The 23,154-nt window shown below is 43.3% G+C and overlaps 1 protein-coding gene across 2 annotated transcripts in view; it reads right to left on the bottom strand.

Moving 5' to 3' along the window:
* Positions 1 to 21,779, bottom strand: part of SLC8A2 (solute carrier family 8 member A2) — a 298,189-nt gene extending 276,410 nt beyond the window's left edge. Inside the window, exon 1 of one of the 2 annotated variants that reach the window (XM_089684241.1) lies at positions 21,510 to 21,779. The gene's annotated coding sequence lies outside the window, so the exon portion shown is untranslated. The remainder of the gene's footprint in view (positions 1 to 21,509) is intronic. The other variant, XM_089684240.1, reaches the window with a different exon arrangement.
* Positions 21,780 to 23,154: the final 1,375 nt, after the last annotated feature.

The following is a 23,154-nucleotide window of genomic DNA, read 5'->3' as shown; positions in this document are numbered from 1 at the left end:
GCTGATGTAACACTGACATAAACTGATGTGAACTGATGAAAAACTGAAGTAAACTGATGAAAAAAATGGAACGTCCGTGTGAAAGGACCCTTAGACCCCCAATGTCTCCTCTGCCCTTCAATGCAGCTAATCAAGAACAGATCGTGCTAGATTAGCATCCAGGTTCATTAGCCCATACAGAGGAGAACAGAGAACTAAAGTTCCTTGATCTCCTCTGTATCTAACTATTCCGGTCATTTACCAGGGTTCCGGGCCCCAACCACTGGTGGCTGCACATAGGGGAGAGGGGTAGGGTGTTGGTCTGTCTCACTACTGTAAAAGTGATATGGTGGTTATTACCGCCCCAACTCTCCAGTTCGTTCAATCAGAGAATGTTTTGCTATCATTGAGAAAATTCAAAGCATTCTCTGGATGGCGCTTGCGCTGGGAAGCCGACCTCCTGTGTTCAGAATGCATCAGGTCAGTGGCTCAGTTTCAGACTCGGAAGCAATTGGAGGCCAATGGAGTAGTGGTATCTGCTTCAGTGATTTCCAGCTTCAAGGAGCATTGGCCAGGTATGGTGTATACATAGTTACATTGGTCTAAGCTATATGTATAAAAATCCATGCCTATGTATAAAAATCCATCCCTGGAGTTCCTCTTTAAGTTGGTTGCAGGGTCTCTTTAAATGTTCTAAAATGTATTCACTATTCAATAAAGCGACAAAACAATCATCACAATGACAATGTGAAAAAGCAGGAAATCCATAGCAGGCTATTAGATAATAGTTTAGCGCAGTGGGATCAGTCAGAGAGCTTTCTGTGGGTTAATGCACTACATTGTTCCCTGCCTTGGTAAATGAATTAAAGAGATCGTTTACCTCCACAGTCAATTCACGAAAGCATAATCCATGTCGGATTTTAATCACTCTGGATGACTTTTTTTTTGATTTTTAAGATCGAAAAATGTGTTTTCAGTTTACTAAAGGTATTGTCACATGGATCAATGACATTACCATAGACTGTACACGTTATAATATCAATCTGTGCTGTAGTTTGTATGTCACAGTCAATTCATAGGGCTCCTCTCCTGGGCTGAAATGGCTTACTCTGATTTCACTGCACACCGTGAGCTGTTTACTGTGTGAGTTAGAAACTACAGTACAGCAAGTCAGACGGAGACAGCCTAATTTCCTGGCTAGATGACATCCAGCATCATCTAGCTCTTTCCTCCCCAACTTTACCGTACCTGGCCAGCCCCCTTCATTCATTGGATTTCAGTTCTTTTAATCATGGAGCTCAGCATCATGTGAGGGTGCTAACCAGGGCCATTTTCCTAGGGACATCCACCCATCAGTGCATTTTGATATTTGCATAACTCTTCCCAAGAGCTCCTCCAACTGCTTGCATTAAGGTTGATGGCTCTTATTTATTTATTTATTTATCGAGTTTATATAGCGCCAAAGGGTTTGCTCAGCGCTGTACAATAGAGGGGGACAATACATGAAACAGAACAGTAACATCAAACAGTACACAAGGGGTAAGAGGGCCCTACTCTTTCGAGCTTACAATCTAGGAGGGAGGGGGTAGAGGTACAGGAGGAAATGGCTGTGGGGGATGGAGTGGTAGGAGGAGGGAAGGGCAGCGGCTGTTAGGTGAGGGTGGGGTAGGCTTCCCTGAAGAGGTGGGTTTTCAGGGAGCGCCTGAAGGTGAGGAGGGAAGGTGACAGTCTGATGGATTGGGGTAGTGAGTTCCAGAGGATGGGGGAGGACCTGGAGAAGTCTTGCAGTCGTGCGTGGGAGGAGGAGACCGGGGAGCAAGATAGAAGGAGGTCCTGTGAAGAGCGAAGGGTACGGGTAGGGTGGTACCTGGGAATCAGGTCGGTGAGGTAGTTAGGGGCAGTATTGTGAATGGCCTTATAGGTCAGGGTGAGCAATTTGAATTTAATGGCTCTTGTGAGAGGATGTTTTCAGGAAGCTATGTACAGCACCTAGCTATCCCCTCCCACTAACCATGATCTGCCTGAATTGCATAGAGAAGCACAGACTCTCAGTGATAGCATCCTTTGCATTTACCAATAACTACATGCAGGGAGGGAGGGGGGGGGGGGATACCTGAACAATGCCTTTAAATCCAATCAGGCAGGTCCTTGTACTACATAGTATATACATAGACATTGGACAATTATTTTGTAGAGTGTAGCTATCCTATTGACACCAAAACACACAGAGATCATAGCACTGCTCAACACTGACCTCTCTCATACATAGACAATCAGACTCCACTCTCCATTGAAAGTATGACAGAACATCAGCAGCACTCAGCTTAGCTCCTCTTAGCGTATTTTTAAAATAATTTATTGCATACAGCAAAGTCTCCACCCAAGAACCACATTTCCTTGATGCGTTTCACCTCTCCTGGCTTCTGAGCAAGCCAATCTTCTGTAGCACCCTCCTAGTTAGCTAGGGGGAGATAGCTAAATTTTTTTTAGTTAGAAGGCTGAGAAGTTGGGTGATAGTCAGAGGGGTCAAATCGAGTCAAGGCTGAGAGGCTCTGCAGGTCAGTTCTCTGATACCTCCCCCTGATCTAGAGGCTTGGAGAAGTCTCTAGAACTCAGTGGGTGGGGGTGAGGAGGAGCTGGTCTGCATTTTTGAGGGATCCTGGCCAGGCAAGAGGCTTGGCATGGGGTCAGGACAGCCCTTAAGAGTGACTGAACCTGCACAGCAGAAGGGGAGTTCGGGTGGAAGATGGAGTGAGAGGAAACGATGTAGAAACCTGGGAGGGGGCCCAGTGGGAAGGCCTGGACAGGAGGGTGGACTACTTGTGGAGCTAGGAAAGGAGCCAGCCCAGCAGAAGGCCATGAAGGCAGCCACCTACCTAAACCAACTCACAGGAAAGAGTCTGAGTGAGTAATCCTACACCCCCTAGGCTAGTTAAGGGGAAAAGTGCACTCTATTGGTCACCTGATTACCTCCTTTCCCAGGATTGTTTATATGAAAGTGGCAGGCACTGGATCCCCTAACCCGAGGATTCCTCCAGACAGCTGGGTAAAGAAGATGATTTATCTGGGCTCTGGGGTGGTACACCAAGAGAGGCTGGAGAGCTCTCCCAGAAAATCTTTGCTGTGTAAAGACTTGTATATAGTTGACAGGAAGTTGTCCTCCGTTTACTGTTCCTTGGCATGACATACACCCCTTACTCCATCCAAGTTCAAAACCTCTGCTAAAACTGAAAAAAACAAGGTCAAGGACTGTTTAATGTCTCTGGAATGCAAGTCTGTGAAAAATGCGTATTGCTCGGCTGTGCAGGACTATAGGGGGACTCAAATATTCAGCAACTTCTAAGGGGGTAGTGCTACACTTCTTTGATGTGTTTCACCACTTCTGGATTTTAAGCAAGTAAACCTTTCCTGATACTTTTTACCACTGCTGGCTTGTAAGCAAGCCAACCTTCCTTGCCGTGTTTCACCACTGCTGGCTTGTAAGCAAGCCAACCTTCCTTGCCGTGTTTCACCACTCCTGGCTTGTGAGCAAGCCAACCTTCCTTGATGCGTTTCACCACTTCTGGCTTTTAAGCAAGCCAACCTTCCTTGCTGCAATTCACCACTTCTGGCTTGTGAGCAAGCCAGCTTTCCTTGACACGTTTCACCACTCCTGGCTTGTGAGCAAGTCAACCCTCCTTGACGTGTTTCACCACTCTTGGCTTCTGAGCAAGCCAATCTTTCTTGACGAGTTTCACCACTTCTGGCTTGTGAGCAAGCCAACCTTCCTCAACACGTTTCACCATTTCTGGCTTGTAAGCAAGTCAACCTTCCTTGACATGTTTCATCATTCCTGGCTTGTCAGCAAGCCAACCCTCCTTGATGTGTTTCACAATTCCTGGCTTGTGAGCAAACCAACCTTCCTTGACATGCTTCACCATTTCTGGCTTGTAAGCAAGCCAACCTTCCTTGACACGCTTCACCACTTCTGGCTTGTAAGCAAGGCAACCTTCCTTGACATGTTTCATCACTCCTGGCTTGTGAGCAAGCCAACCTTCATTGATGCATTTAACCACTCCTGGTTTGTTAACAAACCAACCTTCCTTGATGTGTTTCACCAGTCCTGGCTTGTGAGCAAGCAACCTTTCTTGACCAGTTTCACCACTTCTGGCTTGCGAGCAAGCCAACCTTCCTTGACAGGTTTTACCACCTCTGGCTTGTAAGCAAGCCAACCTTCCTCGACACGTTTCACCACTCTTGGCTTGTGAGCAAATCAACCTTCATTGATGCATTTAACCACTCCTGGTTTGTGAACAAGCCTACCTTCCTTGACATGTTTCACCACTCCTGGCTTGTGAGCAAACCAGGAATGGCGAAATGCACCAAAGAAGGCTGGTTCTTGGGCAGAGAAACTCCTGCATGCAGTCAATTCATTGAAAAATACGCTAAGAGGAGCTAAGCAGAGTGTGGTTGATCCTATAGAAGCCATTTGAGAAGGTGGTATAATAATGAGGGATAAAATAAATATACAAATCCTAGTAAGTTTAGCTTGTTAAAGCACCATGTAACATAAACAATTGCCATTCATATTTAATAAGATACTGTTTTCACATTTTTAATCTCTTCTTGTGTCCCAGTGCTGCTGATCTCCTCCAGCCCCTTTCCACCATCTCTTGTCTACATGCACATGCTCTAGGGTTGGCATCACATCATTTCTCAGGACTGGCTTTCTGATAATGGTAACAATAGGCCACTTCTAGTCTACACCAGCTGTGCATGTGATGGGGGAACAATGCAGGAGCACAACTGGGAGACAAATGTGCCTGGACAATGACTTTCATGCCAAGATCAGCAGGTATTCATTTAATAAAAACTGCAGAATTTTAATAGATTGAAAACAACTTTTCAAATGTAATAAACATGTTATTGATTATAGAAGATTTTAGTGATTGGGTTTGGATCTACTTTGAATGCCTTAAAAAAATGACAATTCCACATCGATGTATTAATGGATGTGGACATTTTTAGAAGAAATGTATTGTGTGTTACAATAAGAAGAATGAAAATAACTGAACCTTCTTAGTGAAGGATGATAAGTTTAGTCAGCAAACTGGCTTAGTCATCAACACGTCTGCTTGGAATTACAACCACAACACTAGCTGCATGGAGTTTGCATGTGCCTGTATGGGTTTCCCTTGGGTATTCTGGTTGCTCCCCATACTCCAAAGACAGGCTGGTAGGTCAACTAGCTCCTGTGTAAACTGGCCCTAGTATGTGTATGTATGAGTGTGAGTTAGGGACCTTAGATTGTATGTTTCTCAAGGACAGGGACTGATGTGAATGTATAATTAACATAAATTGGCAACGTTATATAAAAACCTGTAATATATATTTAAAGCAGAACTCCAGCCAAACAAACACAGTGAATACATTATTGCAACAGATATTAAAAAATGGTTATAACCATCAAAAAATGTTTGTGATTCACGCACCCCTGCCACACTGCATAGCCAGAGGGTGGCATCATTCTTCCAAGTTTGCAGATATGACCATTCCTGTGTCCCCTTGACACCAACAGCTTGGTCTCTGGACTAGGAATATGAACTGCCACACCAGTAAAGCATTTCCTGAGCTTTCCTCTCCTGTAACAACTGCTTAGACTCCAGACCCCAGTGCCTAACAGTAGGTGTCATCCGGTGCGATAACACTTGGTGACACCCCCTCCAACAATCCCTGCAGAATGGATCGGATCTGCGGATTGAGGATAATGGATCAGACTCCGATCCATTATGCTCAATCCGCAGATCCGATCCATCCTGCGGGGATCGTTGGCTTGCTGTACAACTTACCTTTTTGTGGAGCGGGTCCGGTGTCACCTCGTATAGGTTGCATGCTGACGATCCCCACAGGATAGATCGGATCTGTGGACTGAGCATAATGGATCGGAGTCCGATCCATTATGCTCCCCAATCTGCAGATCCGATCCATCCTGCGAGGAACGTCAGCATGCAACCTATACAGGGTGACACCGGACCCGCTCCATGAAAAAATAAGTTGTAAAGCAAGCTGATGATCCTCACAGGATGGATTGGATCTGCGAATTGGGGAGCATAATGGATCGGACACCAATCCATTATGCTCAATCCGCAGATCCGATCCATTCTGTGGGCATTGTTGGCTTGCTTTACAACTTACCTGTTCGTGGAGCGGGTCTGGTGTCACCCCGTGCGGTAGGTGTCACCCGCTGCGGCGCACACCCCCCGCACCTGCCTAGGGACGCCACTGCCTAACAGCCTGATTGGCCCACAGTGGTGGCGCCTTTTTTCAGAAGAATTACAGATATGTATACTTTTACATAGGTACATTGATCCAGCTTGAAAGATATACAGTCAGGTCCATAAATATTGGGACATGGACACAATTCTAACATTTTTGGCTCTATACACCACCACAATGGATTTACAGCACATCTTGTTCGTTTAATTTCAAATCCATTGTGGTGGTGTATAGAGTCAAAAATGTTAGAATTGTGTCGATGTCCCAATATTTATGGACCTGACTGTATATATATATAAATTAGAAGCTGATTGGCTACCATGCACAGCATTTTGTTTTTATGTGCCTGGAATGTATTCAGCTGATTGAACCTATACCTTCTAGCTCTGACTCAGCAGGGCGTGTGTGGGACCTCTGCAGAGAGACCACTGCTTCAACCCTGCGTTACAACATGCTGGCAAGGAACAGACTTTTCTACTCAGTTTGGATTTTTTTGGAATAGACTTAGCTGGTTTGGGCTTTAATACAAACAATTTGGCTAGTTGGGCATAGCCAGTTCACCCCATCCAACTCAAGACTCTATCCTACTCAACCCTTCTCTTCTGAATAGGCAATCTGTCTTTCTTTTACCTTCACATCCAAACACAAGAAAAACAGGCAGTTTATACCAAGTCCCTGCAGCCTGATGTTCCATTCCGCACAGTTTAAAGTAATCCCTTTCCACAGTGCTGAATGAATGGAACAATTCAGTGACACAGGAGAGGTGGGGACAGAGGGAGGCTACAGCAGATGTGTATGCTGCACAACACATAGGACAATAGAGGGTAATTCATGGTGAGTCACGGCGCACATTTATTCAATATTGTTCGCCGTTACTAAACTCAGTGCCAATGACCCATTTAAAGCAGTAATAAACCCCAAACTAAAATGTAAGATATTGCAGCTTAACAATCATTAGATGTGGCGGCTGCATTCCTTTTCTTTTTTTAATCCTCATGCACACAGGACGTATTTACAGCGGCTGTTTTTGGCATTTTTTCTACAGCCAGTAAACTCCCCAGCATGTTATCCTCTGTGTCCATGCACACATAGACTGTAATCAATGTTTTTTGGCAGGGGCGTTTTTTGGCTGGAAAAAAACCCCCAGAACTAGAGGAGTATTTTAGCTGTAAAAACGTGGTAAATTGTGGCAAACCAGCGTTTTTGGACTTTTTTTGAGCAGAAAAAACATTTGGGGGTAAAAAACCACAAACGCGACTAAACGCTAATGCATAAATGCTAAAAAATGCTGGAAAACTTGCATTTTTAACTTCACTTTACACAGCTAAATCTAGCAGTGTTATTAAAACGCCCAGTGTGCATGGAGCCTTATGCAGGCCACAGACGGGTCGAACATTGGCCAATTTAAAAAAAAAAAAAGAAAAATCGGTCGCTCGATTGGCCGACGTTACCTTCAACGATAAAAAAAAAATCGGCCGATTTTCGACCCGTCCATGGCCGGCATTAACCCCATAACTTCTGTCCTTGCAGGTCATGGCTCAGGCGCACATTTTTTTATCGGTAAAACGATCAGCCGATTTGCCCATCATTGCGAATTTTCCAACATGACCGATAAAAAAAATGTGCAAAAACCCCAAAAAACCAATTAACCCACTAACAGTGCAAAAATCGGCCGATTTTTTTGTTTTCAGCCAAAAGATCGGCCGATTTTCAACCCGTCTATGGTCGGCATTAGGCTTAGTTTTCTTTTTTAGGCAGAGAGGAAAGCCTCTCTGTTTTCAGCTGGTGATCTGGCCAGTGACACACCTCCTGTATTAGAGTGCATCCACTCTGGATGAAGGAGCACAGGGGGCACAGCAGACAGTAGCACTGTCAGTCTGGGGGGAGGGGAGTGTTAGATAGACTAGCAGATTTAGATATACTAACAAATTAAAGCTGAACTCCAGGGCACACTTTATAAGTAGTTACAGCAAACTGTTTTGTTTTTTTTTGTTCTTTTAGAATAAAGGTTTTACATAAATAAATAAAAGCTGATCATTGTAAGCTTCCCCGTCAGTGGTAAATAGCTTGTCTTAACAACTTAACTGCTACATCTGCAGGACAGCTTGTGCTGTTGAAAAATAACAGGCTTACTGGCTGGATCACAGGTGAAAATAAAAGGAAGAAAGCCTAAAAAAGAAAACTAATGAAGCCATCACATCTATGAATTGGTAAATTACGATTAATTAAACATTTGCTTTAGGGTTTAAATAGGCCTTCTGCATGTCACGTACCATGTGCCCCCAGCTGCCGGTACAATAACAGAGGCCCTCACCACTAACCAGTTGTTTGAAATAAACCGCTAAGCGACTCCAAGGATAATGCCGCTTTGAGCTTCGGGGTTTTTTTTCCCGACGTGACATAGTTGGCCTGTGAAAGCTATTTGCTGTTAATGGGTTTCCAAGGCTGTGTTTCATCACGCTGGTAAAAACCGCACGGCTCCCAAGGTGGTAAATCCTTGGAAGTACTTAGTGGCCGTTGGGGGTTTGCATGGGGGGGACCTTAAAAGCCAGAAACAGGTGTAAGGGAGGCATCTGCATAGGTTTTTGCATTTCTAAACATACAAAAGAAATCAGCTTGATGTAAATAACGTACTCAATAGGGTTGCTACACTAACGGCCAATAGGGGCTGTTCACTTTGCAAGGGAACTTACCCTTAGCTTGGTGAATGAGCTGACTTCCATCATCCAATATTAGGCAAGCAAAAATGTCATTCTTTTTAACTTTCCTCGCATTGGTATTCGTTGCAAAGTGAATTTTCCCCACATTCATTAGGCTAAGGGAAAATGCCTCTACAAAGTGAAAATTCTCTTGCCAAGTTACCAACCTATTTCCCTTTACTAAATTAACCGCAATGTGTTTATTGTATTCAACACCTGGTTAAGTTTAGCTTGTAATTACAGATGTACCGGGTTACAGCCATATATGATCATTGCCGTTCTGTATCTGCCATCCCTCTCTGCCAATCCCTCCACTGGCTTCCCATTGCCCAACGGATAAAATTCAGAACATTAACAATAACATATAAAGCCATTTATAACTCTGCCCCAAATTACATCACCGATCTTGTCTCCAAATATAACCCAAACCATACTCTCCGCTCATCGCAAGACCTCCTACTCTTTAGCTCCCTTGTCCCCTCCTCACATACTCATCTCCAGGACTTCTCCAGAGCTTCCCCCATCCTCTGGAACTCTCTACCCCAATTTATCAGACTATCTCCTACTCTGCTCACTTTTAGGCGATCTCTGAAAACCGATCTCTTCAGGGAAGCCTATCCTGCCCTCAGCTAATAATGGGATCTTCTACTCCTCCTACCAGTCCATCCCCCACAGTTACTACCCTTTGTACCACTAGCCCCTCCCTCTTAGATTGTAAGCTCCAAGGAGCAGGGCCCTCCTATCCCTCTTGTATTGAACTGTATTGTTGCTGTATTATCTCCCGTTATATTGTAAAGCGCTGAGCAAACTGTTGGCGCTATATAATTCCTTTATAATAATAATTACATGTGCTGGCTCTGCTTCCTGTTTTGTAGAGCAATGGTTGTGCTTTACTGCTCCTTCTCACAATACAAGTCTATGGTATTGACTTACTAATGGATTTCGCACCCCGAGTCAGTCGCCTTACTGCAAAGTACGCCTTTCCTGGTAGGCTGATATGTTATCTCAACAGTTTTAATCAAAGAGACATTGATTGCACTGAATCACTGAGGGCTCCCTCTAATGGCTGATCTACAACTATCCATATATAATTACAATGGCAAAAATTAAAGAGCAAGCCAGTTAAAAAATAGGAAAGTCATATAAAGCTCTTAGATTGTAAGCTCCAAGGATCAGGGCCCTCCTATCCCTCTTGTATTGAACTGTATTGTTGCTGTATTGTCTCCCGTTATATTGTAAAGCGCTGAGCAAATTGTTGGCGCTATATAAATCCTGTATAATAATAATAATAAAGATGTAAACCATAACTGAATGACATTTCGTTTCCACCATGTATCATAGACAATTGCCCTTTTTTTAATACTGTTTTCACTATTTTTCATCCTTTGTTACATTTCAACACCACTTATCTCCTCCAGGTTCTTTGCAGCCACATCATGTCTGCATGAATGCACACCAACTGCATGTAATTTCCCAGGAAGGGTTTTCTGACAACAGCGAAGGAATATATAAGATTGTAAAGCTTCACCACATGCGAGTTGGTGTCCGTTGTGTCGAGGTGTTAACCACTTGCCCTCCCGAGGATTTACCCCCCTTCCCTACCAGGCCATTTTTTGCGATACAGCACTGCATTAATTTAGCTTACAATTGCGCGGTCATGCAATGCTGCACCCAAATTAAATGTATGTCCTTTTTCCCCACAAATTGAGCTTTCTTTCTGTATTATTTGATTGCCTGTGTTTTTTTTAATTTTTTGCACTATAAACAAGAAAAGACTGACAATTTTGAGAAAAAAACTATATTTTTTACTTTTTTGCTATTAAACATGTCAAGTAAAAAAAATGTTAAAGATCAAATTTCGTCATAAATTTAGGCCAAAATTTATTCTGCTACATGTCTTTGCTAAAAACAAATCCCAATACGTGTAAATTAATTGGTTTACCTTAAAGTTATAGCGTTTACAAATGGCAGAATATATATTGGATTTTTTTCTTTTTTCTACTAGTAATGGCAGCGATCAGCAATTTATAGCGGGACTGTGGTGGGCATTCTGACACTGGGGGAACTGACTTGGTGTCACTGACATCCCCAGTGACACCAATACAGCGATCAGTGCTAATAAAAAGCACTGACACTGTATTAATGACACTGGGCAGGAAAGAGTTAACTTGTGGGGCAATCAAAGGGTTAACTGTGTGCTGTTTTGCTGTGTGCTGTGTCTGTACTTTACACTGTAAGCACACTGCTTTGTATGCTCAGAAGCATACAAAGCAGTGTGAAGGAGCTAACAGGGAGAGATCTGCGTTGTTTATACACAGATCTCTCCCCTGTCAGTGATACTCAGCAATCGCCAGATGTTGGTGAGGAATCACCGGCCAGGACCCGGTGATTGTCAGCCGAGGCCACGAACGGTTGTGCGGATAGATCACACGCATGTCCCCTACCCGGAACTGCAAAAACATGTACATATACATGAATTTGCGCACCTGTGCTGCCCTGTAGAAATATTTCTGCTATAGGGCGGCGCCGAAGCAGTTTTTGTTGTTACAACACAAGGTGCTGTTTACCTTTTTTTTTAACTTTATTGAAAAATCACAAAATTACATTTCATTCAACTCTATGTATGGAAGGATGTTGCGATGTGCCGCAGTGCGGTGACATTTGTTGTAGAGAGTTGCATTGCATTTTGCAGTTAAGTGATGGGCTTAGATAGGCAGAACCTAATCCCCTAACTTAACCTAAACCCCTAATTGATCACCAGTGCCACAAGGTGCCTGCTCTTCACCTCAGTTGTTAAATTTAAAATATTTGTGATGAGATCAGGATTACTTTAACATAGAACAAAACACATTTTTTATATTTTTCATTTTAGATAGAGTAAGGGAGCATTATAACCTCTCACTTTTTTTGCCATCCATGTCCCATCGGAGAGATTTTTTAATATTTCCTGTTCCAAAGCCAAATCAGGAAGTGATATAAAATAAGACTAGAACTGGTGTCCCTATTGAAAGATTTCTTCTCTCTTCCTGTTCTGGTGACAGCTCAAAATTTGGGATTTTCTTTCACTTTCAGTAATATCAGTAAACAGGACAAATGGGTGAAACTCCAAAAGAGGGGCATAGACAGCAATGGAAACCAGACAGGGGTTGAAATGCTGATAAAAAAGCATGAGCAAATGAATTCTAAAATTCCTGCGCTGGACGATGAGCTCCACAATGTTAGAAACCCCACATGGAGTACTTTTCAGGAAGGCAAGCCTTGCTGCTCTCAATGGACCAGGGAAATCCAGAGGAGCTGTGTGCCCTTCTAAAAATGAGATTTATTGAATAAAAAGTAGTATACTGACAAAAGAGTAAAATCAAAGGCTCATCACAAAAAAGACAGCATGGTCCAATCTCCCTAGATGGTGCCTGTTGGGGGATTGTAGGCCTCCAAATACTGACGCGTTTTGAAGGCAGAACCTCTTCCTCAGGGCTCTGTATTATATTATATATTACATTATGTCTATACAGTATATTATATATTACATTATGTCTATATATTATATTATCTATGCAAAAAGGAAGGAGGGTGAGAAGGATAGTAAACAATGGAAATCTGTGGTGAGAAGGATCAGCAGAGAAGGAAATGAGGGATGTTTTTCCCAGTGGGTCACAGCAATAAAAACCTGGCAGAGGTTCTGATCCCTTCCTACTTTATTCCACTCTACAATAAAATATTGGCTGGTTTTCAGCAATTTACATGACAAATGAGGTGAGCAGGAACAGTACAGACTGGAACAACTGAGGCAGCTCCAATCAGTCTGGTATGATAGTCGGTGAATAGTGGACATATAAATGTGTGATGGAGTGAGAATCCAAGTCATCGAATCCCTGATGTGACAGCATATTCAAAAGACGTATGTAATCAGGACTTTTTATTATTGCCTATGCATATCTTTAGAAAAACTCTTTGCGCTGTTGCTGGATGAAGATATACAATACGCTTCTGTGTGTGACGAAAACCTGGTCCCCTGCTGTGTGTTGTGGTTTGTGTCCTGTATTGATGCGGTTGGGGGGGGTTCCAACCGCAGCACTTGGAGGAGGTCCAGGCAATTGACACTTGCAGAAGTGTTGGATGCTGAAGATTCCTTAGCAAGCTTTTCAGATGGTGGTGGGACAAGTAAGTGTTAACAAGTATGTAAAGCCAAAACTGTTTCTTTTTGCATTACATAGAATGCGGAAGGCCTAGTACCTCTGTCAGATTTTTATTGCTGTCCGTGGCCCACTAGATAGATTCCCCCTCTCTACTGGTCCTGGTAACCAATGTCTCCAGAATGTAAAGCGGAGCTCCAGGCCCCCCTAAAAATTGAAAAATCAGTAGCTACAAATACTGTAGCTGTTGACTTTTAATTTAAGGACACATACCCATCCAAGAATCAACTGATGTCCTCGCCCAAGCTGGTTCTTGAATCAGCTTTGGGTGCAGGTGCTGGCATCTACGGTAAGGGAAAAACCATTCCTGTTTTGGGGGTCGCCTCATTGTTTCCCACCTAATGCACCTGTTGTTAATTTCATTAACACCATAGCAGCTGAAAATGACAACCCCCCTGCTACTTACCTGACCAGATCAATACCCCAGGAGTTTAACTGTCTTGATGCTATACTCTGATTAAAAAATGTTCTTTTAATTTTTTTGAGCAGTCTATATATACAGTCAGGTCCATAAATATTGGGACATCGACACAATTCTAACATTTTTGGCTCTATACACCACCACAATGGATTTGAAATGAAACGAACAAGATGTAATTTAACTGCAGACTGTCCGCTTTAATTTGAGGGTATTTACATCCAAATCAGGTGAACGGTGTAGGAATTACAACAGTTTGCATATGTGCCTCCCACTTTTTAAGGGACCAAAAGTAATGGGACAATTGGCTTCTTAGCTGTTCCATGGCTAGGTGTGTGTTATTCCTTCATTATCCCAATTACAATGAGCAGATAAAAGGTCCAGCGTTCATTTCAAGTGTGCTATTTGCATTTGGAATCTGTTGCTGTCAACTCTCAAGATGAGATCCAAAGTGCTGTCACCATCAGTGAAGCAAGCCATCATTAGGCTGAAAAAACAAAACAAACCCATCAGAGAGATAGCAAAAACATTACGCATGGCCAAAACAACTGTTTGGAACATTCTTAAAAAGAAGGAACGCACCGGTGAGCTCAGCAACACCAAAAGACCCGGAAGACCACGGAAAACAACTGTGGTGGATGACCGAAGAATTCTTTCCCTGGTGAAGAAAACACCCTTCACAACAGTTGGCCAGATCAAGAACACTCTCCAGGAGGTAGGTGTATGTGTGTCAAAGTCAACAATCAAGAGAAGACTTCACCAGAGTGAATACAGAGGGTTCACCACAAGATGGAAACCATTGGTGAGCCTCAAAAACAGGAAGGCCAGATTAGAGTTTGCCAAACGACATCTAAAAAAGCCTTCACAGTTCTGGAACAACATCCTATGGACAGATGAGACCGAGATCAACTTGTACCAGAGTGATGGGAAGAGAAGAGTATGGAGAAGGAAAGGAACTGCTCATGATCCTAAGCATACCACCTCATCAGTGAAGCATGGTGGTGGTAGTGTCATGGCGTGGGCATGTATGGCTGCCAATGGAACTGGTTCTCTTGTATTTATTGATGATGTGACTGCTGACAAAAGCAGCAGGATGAATTCTGAAGTGTTCCGGGCAATATTATCTGCTCATATTCAGCCAAATGCTTTAGAACTCATTGGACGCTGCTTCACAGTGCAGATGGACAATGACCCAAAGCATACTGCAAAAGCAACCAAAGAGTTTTTTAAGGGAAAGAAGTGGAATGTTCTGCAATGGCCAAGTCAATCACCTGACCTGAATCCGATTGAGCATGCATTTCACTTGCTGAAGACAAAACTGAAGGGAAAATGCCCCAAGAACAAGCAGGAACTGAAGACAGTTGCAGTAGAGGCCTGGCAGAGGATCACCAGGGATGAAACCCAGCATCTGGTGATGTCTATGCGTTCCAGACTTCAGGCTGTAATTGACTGCAAAGGATTTGCAACCAAGTATTAAAAAGTGAAAGTTTGATTTATGATTATTATTCTGTCCCATTACTTTTGGTCCCTTAAGAAGTGGGAGGCACATATGCAAAGTGTTGTAATTCCAACACTGTTCACCTGATTTGGATGTAAATACCCTCAAATTAAAGCTGACAGTCTGCAGTTAAAGCACATCTTGTTCGTTTCATTTCAAATCCATTGTGGTGGTGTATAGAGCCAAAAATGTTAGAATTGTGTCCATGTCCCAATATTTATGGACCTGACTGTACATATCCATGGAGGGACGCACAGACCTCTACAGGCTAGACAATGGCACCCTGACCGCCATTAGGTATCGTGATGAAATCCTTGGGCCCATTGTCAGACCCTACACTGGTGCAGTGGGTCCTGGGTTCCTCCTGGTGCACGACAATGCCCGGAGAGAGTATGCAGGCAATTCCTGGAGGACAAAGGAATTGATACCATTGAATGGCCCCCATGCTCGCCTGACTTAAATTCAATAGAACACCTCTGGGATATAAGGTTTCGGTCCATCGGATGCCGCCAGGTTGCACCTCAGACTGTCCAGGAGCTCAGTGATGCCCTGGTCCAGATCTGGGAGGCAATACCCCAGCACACCATCCATCATCTCATTAGGAACATGTCCCGACGTTGTCAGGCATGCATACAAGCACGTGGGGGCCATACAAACTACTGAGGACCACTCTGAGTTGCTGGAATGAAATTTCAGCAAAATGGACTAGCCCACCGCTTCACTTTTTCACTTTGATTTTCGGGGTGTCTTTGAATTCAGTCCTCTGTAGGTCGATCATTTTCATTACCATCAAACAATGGGGCATCCTTACGTTCCTAACACATTACCCAGTCCATATCAGTATAGATATCCAGCGGGAGATTTTTCCCCATTGAGATCTCATGTGTTTTCAAAGTGTTTCCTTTAATTTTATTTGAGCAGTGATACATATAATGAAGTGACTGATATTAAAGCAAGGCACCTTAAGTCTACTGTATGGGCTTGCAGAAAAGGTTGTATTACTTAAGCTGGCCATTTTGGAACGAATGTTTGTACAAAAATTTGTGCAAATATTTGTAAGAAATTTCCCATCCTGCTCCTTTGACTTTTCTCATTTCTGTGGTTAAAAACAAAAGTCAACTTAACCCCGATGATGATTAAAAAAACCAACATTCTAAAAATGAAAAATTTTGAACATAATTCTACTAGTGTATGGCCAGCTTTACCTGACTCCCCACTCTGATTGGCTCTGAATTTTTGGTTTGTGGGTGGAGCCTCAGCATCATCACCTACACTGCAGAGCTATTAACCCCCTATTGTCAGTAGTGGAGTCAGGAGGGCAACCACGGCCGGGAGCAGCTTGCAGAGAAGGCTGTGGCAAACTGGCCACACCGATCGAGGCAGCCTCCTGAAGTGAGGAGAAGGTAAGTAATTAAGTAATACAGCCTCTTCTGCTTGTATATAACCCTTTCAGTGGGTGTGTGTGTGGTGGCGGGGGCAACTACAAAGGTATTGTTTTGTTGCACTTGGAGTTGGGCTTTAAGTTCCATGTCTGGAGTTCTCCAATTTTTCTGCATTATAGAATTGATACCTGGAACTTGGGATGTTGTGGCCAACACCACCAGCATTTCTCCTCTGGCTTGCAAAGCATTTGAACCTACTGGGTCAGGCTAGCAGAATCACATACATGAGTAGAAAACAAACTGAATGGCAGGAAGGCGCTGTCCAAGATTTCAGCAATGCACAATAACAGGTGTCTCATTGTCATGCTCTTTGCATATTTATAAAGTCTTGTTCACACATGCGTATCTAAGCGTACATCCATGGGAAGGGCCAGCTTGACCCACATGGGAAGCACAGGTGTTCCTTGCATCCGTGCTCAGGCAGTCCCAATAATGTCTATAACAAGCACCCGCACCCACCTGGCTGTCAAATTGTCAGTAGCAGCATCCCAATAAACATGAATGGGACTGCTTGTAGGCAGATCCATGGAACACCTTTAGATCCCATGCAGGCAAAGATGGCCCTTCACATGGCCCGTGTGAACAAGGCCTAAAGCAGTGAATCTGACACTCACCAAAGATTCACAGCAGGTGAATCTTTCAGGTGAATGTGTTTTATAGGATAGTGATTGATTCACTACCAGTGAAGGTTTAGTGAAAGCCACATTCACTGCTTTGACTGACACAAAAACATGCAAGTCTACTCTCATTTTCTAAACTGTTCTATGGTCAACACAGTCATACAAACTCCAAGTTAAACACATTCTTTAATAAGTTTCTACAAGATTGTGCTCTAACAGATAACCCCTTATCAGGGGCGGACTGACAACTCATGGGGCCCCCGGGCAATAGGGGATCATGGGGCCCCTGTGTCCTTGCCCAAACTCAAAAAAGCCTATGAAAAAGGTACCGGGGCATCTCATGGGGCCCCCTACAGACCCCGGGCGGTGCCCGAGTTTCCAAATGGTCAGTCCGCCCCTGACCCTTATATCGGAGAGGGGTTGTGTAACAAGAATAATTGATCATCCGGCACCCCTACCTTATCACTTTATTGATAAATGAAGCTGCTCAACAAGCTAAAAACAGAAAATTCTGGAAGGTGGGAGGGGCTAAGTCAGCCGACATTTGATGAGACAGTCAAGAATTGCATATTAGGGAACCCCAGATTTCAGCATTTGATTTCCACTAACATTTCACTATCCCTTTCCAAAATAAAGTTACTTTAAGCCCTGCGTCTGACAGTGTCCTGCTTCTGTGGTTTGGTGGCCACCTTACTAATAATATATCTCCATCCAACAGGAACCCCTATATACCATCTTCAGAAAGCCTCAACGAAACAGAAACTATACACACAAGCTGAGAGTTTGGGTAGTGATTTTTGTCTGAGTTCTTCTTTAATATTTCTATGCTTATATATTGGAGAATAATGAATTAAGCACAAAATGATGAATATTAGTCTCAAGGTAGAAAGAGGTCAGCACACTAAAAGATAAAGACAATGGTGGGAGACATCCAGGTGGAAGGATCAGATAACAGAAAGACAGATACAGACAGGAAGGAAGGAAGGCAATGGAATGCTGTTTGTAACATCACACACATCAATTTCTGCACATAATGTCCATGAAATAGGATGGGGGGAAGGGAGAGAAGGAAGGGGGGGAAGAGGGCAGCAAAGAAAGAAGGAAGGAAGGATGGAAAGTAGGGAGGGAGGAAGGAAAGAAGCCAAGAAACGAAGGATGGAAGGAAGGAAAGAAATAAAAGACGGAAGACAGGAAGGCACTGGGATAACATTTACATGATTTATTAACATCATACACATCAGTTTCTGCACATAATGTCCATGAAATAGGTGGGGGAGGGGGGGGGGAGAAAGGGGGGACGAGGGCAGGAAAGAAAGAAGGAAGGGAGGATGGAATGGAAGGAAGGTAGGAGGGAAGGAAATGAAGAAAGGGAGGGAGGAGTAAAAGCCAAGAAACGAAGGATGGAAGGAAGGAAAGAAACGATGGAAGGAAGGAAATGAGGGAAGGAAGAAAGGAAAAAAAAGACATTGTCATATTTATATAACATCACACATGAGTTTCAGCACAGAATGTTGATGACTTAGGATGGGGGGCGGGGGTGTAGGGAATGTGGGGAGGAAGTGTAAATGAAAGAAGGAGAAAAGGAAATAAGACTGCAAGGGAAGTGTGAAGTAAGGGAGAAAGAAAGAAAGAAAGAAAGAAAGAAAGAAAGAAAGAAAGAAAGAAAGAAAGAAAGAAAGAAAGAAAGAAAGAAAGAAAGAAAGAAAGAAAGGAAGGAAGGAAAAGATGGGAGTGATGGAAAAGATGGAAGGAATGAAGGAACAAAGAAAGGAAGGACATAAGGAAGGAACAAAAGAAGGAAGCAAGAAAGGAAATGAACTAAGAAAGGTGGAGAAAGGAAGGAAGGAAAAAAGACAGTGAAATGACATCACATACATGGGTCTCTGCACATAATGTTCCTGAAGTAGGGCAGATCCAGGTGGCTATACATACATCTGACCCTAGTTGTAACTCCACCACCATTATTATCTGCTTAGCAACATTATTTTTTTGGATGTTCTGGATTTAGCAGTATGTCACTTCCCCCATTCTGAAAGAACAAGTGACACTTTTTTCTTAACAAGAGGAGTAGTGCTAGATCAGCAAACTCGTATTTTTGTAAGAAACAGAGAACTCAATTTACGCCATTACTTTTCCTGGGGCTGTACTTCAGTGGTATGTAGTTATATTTATATATGTAATATGTCTGTCTCCTTTTCTACCTAGTGATCAGATTTTTGTTATAGGTAAAGATTTGTACAGCAGAAAGATGCGATATCAGCTCTAATCCACAGTAGGATCTATCTATCTATCTATCTATCTATCTATCTATCTATCTATCTATCTATCTATCTATCCTTTTTTTGTCTCCCTCTTTATACACCAAATTTGATGTTTTCTAATGATTTCCATATTAGTGCTAACTTCACCCCCTTTACAAGAACACTTTCCCGTCTCTATCTTAATATATTACGCTCTAATAAAATCTTTTTAGGCGCAAGGCCTCCAGGCAGCTAATAAGGTCAGATCTCACAACTGACCCAATGGTATTTCCCAGGACACATACTGGTTACATTAACATTCATTATGCATCCTGCATCTGGATTATACTGAACACATTGCAAACAAGTAAAACAGGAAGAGTAATTATATATATATATATATAAATATATATATATATATATATATATATATATATATATATATATATAAATAATGGGAGTCACTGACCAATTCCCCAATTCCACCAGCTGTAAAATCCTCTATTTTAATGGCTGTGGCTTTACACTTGGACCTTTCATTAAACCATTCCATCAGATAGATAAGATGGATGTAAAGCAGCTAAGCAGACAAATCCTTCTCAGCATTCCTAATATACCCTGTTACTATTCTATTAACCACCTCTGCTGGATGTTGTGTCCATGCATCCATCAAATACTGATCCTAGTGCAATTAGCAATGGGGGTGTAACCTCCAGCCCCTCTCAACAAATCAGATTTTACCATTTATCAATATATGATGATTGCTGGTGGGTTGCTACGGACTACTGCACCCTGCCTGTCCCCCTCCCCAAAACCGTTATTAGCCAATTAGAATTCACTTTCTACATGCAATAAACAATTAGAACAATGGAGAATGATTCCAGTTGCTATGGGTTACTACATTTTTCTTGATACCATATTAAATTAGCCCATTTGGCTAACAGACAGAAAACCCATTAGCCCCCTACTAGACAGCCAAGTTGATTAATAGCCTGGAGCTGTACTAAAGGGGGAAATATGGAGCCTTAATTAACTGCTTCAGTGAAAACCATATTTCTTTGCCACGTGCTCCACGCTCAGTTCTGGAAGCCGGGGCAGCCACTTGTGGACTGGTTATTGGAAATTAATTAAGGAAGGAAGCACGCAAGACAGGATTGGAGGTAGGGGCTCCCAGAAATGGAGGATTGGGGATTCCAGTTCTGGAAGCTGGGGTAGCCAATTGTAGACCAGTTATTGGGTATTAATTAAGAAAGGAAGCACAGGGGACAGAATTGGAGGTAGAGGCTCCCAGAAATGGAGGATTAGGGATTTCAATACTGGTAGTCGGGGCAGCCACTTGTAGACTGGTTATTGAATATTAATTAAGGAAGGAATCATTGGGGACAGAATTGGAGGTAGGGGATCCCAGAAATGGAGGATTGGGGATTCCTGTTCTGGAAGCCGGGGTTGCCAATTGAAGACCAGTTATTGTATATTAGTTAAAGAAGGAAGCACAGGGGACAGAATTGGAGCTAGGGGCTCCCAGAAATGGAGGATTGGGGATTCCAGCTCAGACTGGGGATTCCATCTCTGAGCAGGCTGCATGGACAGGACCAAACCCAGAACAGGGCAGTGTCCACATAAAACACCCATCCATTGGGACATTAGCCCTCAAAGACCACAGATCTCAGAGATGGAAGGAGGGAGGGTCAGCAGGATGGAGTGGCAGATATCAGAAGGCAGAGGAAGATTATAGACAATATAAGGGAACAGGTAACGTGCTGTAATGACGGGGGAAACTGCACTGATAGTAAAAGGGAATATCTGGATGACACATGGGCAGCTTTGTGCATGGTGGAGGGATGAAGAGGGGCAGAGCGCAGCGTGGAATCGCCAGGGATAATATGGTGTTTATATGAAAGAGGAAGACAGATCGACAGAGGTGCAATTAGACAAATTAAGACTAGGGAGGAGGATAAAGCGGAGCACAAAGTGATACAGGGCAGCAGATGTGAGAGCTGGGAAGAGCGAGGTAAAGGCAGAGACAGCAGCTATTGTGAATGAAGAAGCAGAGAGAGCATTGCCAGGCACAGCCACACACAGACAACATGAGACATGGAAATAAAGGGAGAAAGAGGACTGATACTATTCAAGAGAACACAAGACGCTGACATATATCTGCTCACCTGCTCTCCGGTCTCTCTCTCCCACATCACACGCTCCAATGCATGTCTGCCCTTGCCTCGCTCAGTGAGGGGGTCCCTTGCTGCTTGGTGAAAGGGGGGGGGTTGCAGGAGTATCAGTGTCTGCGGAAAAGCCTCAGCTCCCACCCCCCTTGCTCTCTCTCTCTCTTTCCTCTCCTCCACAGCTGTTGCGCCTCCAGCTTCTCTCCACCTCCACTCCCTCTCCCTTGCCTGTCTGGATCCGCATATTGCGTCCCCCTCCCTGTGTCTCCACCCTCTGGTCCTTTCCACACATCACCCACCTCCTCTTGTCAGCTCTCCCTCTCCACTCCTCTCTTCAGCTCCTCTTCTTCCCCCAGCTTCAGCACCTGGACAGCACCAAGCGGAATTCTCCATCCCTGCCCACTCAGCATCACACCTGAATATTTCATAAGCGGGGCAGGGGAGCACATGGCACCTGCCTGGCCTGAGCAAGAGAAAGGGCTCCCGGAAAAAGGGACAGCCAATGACTATTGGGTGCGGCTAGAAAGAAGAATTGTGAGACTTACTATTATACTGGCTGGATGATGGGAGTTTATTCAGGGACAGGCTATAGGGCGGCCTTTCTCAGCCTTTTTAAAACCCAAATCCAGGAATTAGACTATTAGACCTGAAAGTTATTTCAAGGGTTCCTCCATGTTAAAGATCAATTCGGGGAATTGGACAAAATCTACCCTTGGAGTGGTGCCCCCTCTGAACTTCAACTTTTACACTGATCTGCTTTTGGTGCGCTCTTCAGTTAAACTGCATCTCTTTAAATCCTACGTAGCTCTTTACACTGGCCTGCTGCCTTTCAGTTGCATTTAAAAAAATCATGCTGCTGCATTTTTGTTCATGTAAATATACAGACACAGCGCCAATAAATTATATATAAAGCTGCAAACCTAACCAAAGAAAAGGTAAGTGACAAACAGAGGCGGACTGACCATTTGGAAACTCGGGCACTGACCGAGGGACTGGGGTCAGTAGGGGGCCCCGTGAGATGCCCCTGGCACCTTTTTCATAGGCTTTTTGAGTTTGGGCAAGGACACAGGGGCCCCATGATCCCCTATTGCCTTGGGGCCCCATGAGTTGTCAGTCCACCCCTGGTGACAAAAAATATATAAAGGAATGTGCTAAATACCAAATCACATGAAAATGCAAATAAATACATAAATAAAATATATCTATAAATGTCCATAATTCATATAGAAGTCCAAACACCAATATAAGTGATTGAAAAAATCTCTTCAAACAAGAAAAAACACCGTGTAGCAAAATCCACCACCGAATGAAATGGGTAAACTCGCCAGAGCTATTTGCTGATCAAATTATAAATCAGCAATAATAGCAATTGCTCTGGGAGTGATATGTTTGGACTTATATATGAATTATGGACATTTATAGATATATTTTTAATTTTATTTATGTATTTATTTGCATTTTCATGTGATTTAGTATTTAGCACATTCCTTTATATATTTTTTGTCAATTGCATTTTTGTTCATGTTTTGGTCCGGTAAAAAAAAAAAGCACCAAAAACACATCTCTCCTTGAAATGAATAGACACCGCATTGTGGGGAGTTCTCAAGCCCCATTTTACAGAATAGCATAACAAGGGAAAACAAAT

Source organism: Staurois parvus, unplaced genomic scaffold (genome assembly GCF_062004578.1).
Source record: "Staurois parvus isolate SC_StPar_1 unplaced genomic scaffold, SC_StPar_1.0 ptg000340l, whole genome shotgun sequence".
In the NCBI taxonomy this organism is placed as follows: domain Eukaryota; kingdom Metazoa; phylum Chordata; class Amphibia; order Anura; family Ranidae; genus Staurois; species Staurois parvus.
This window is presented reverse-complemented; position numbering and strand designations above follow the sequence as displayed.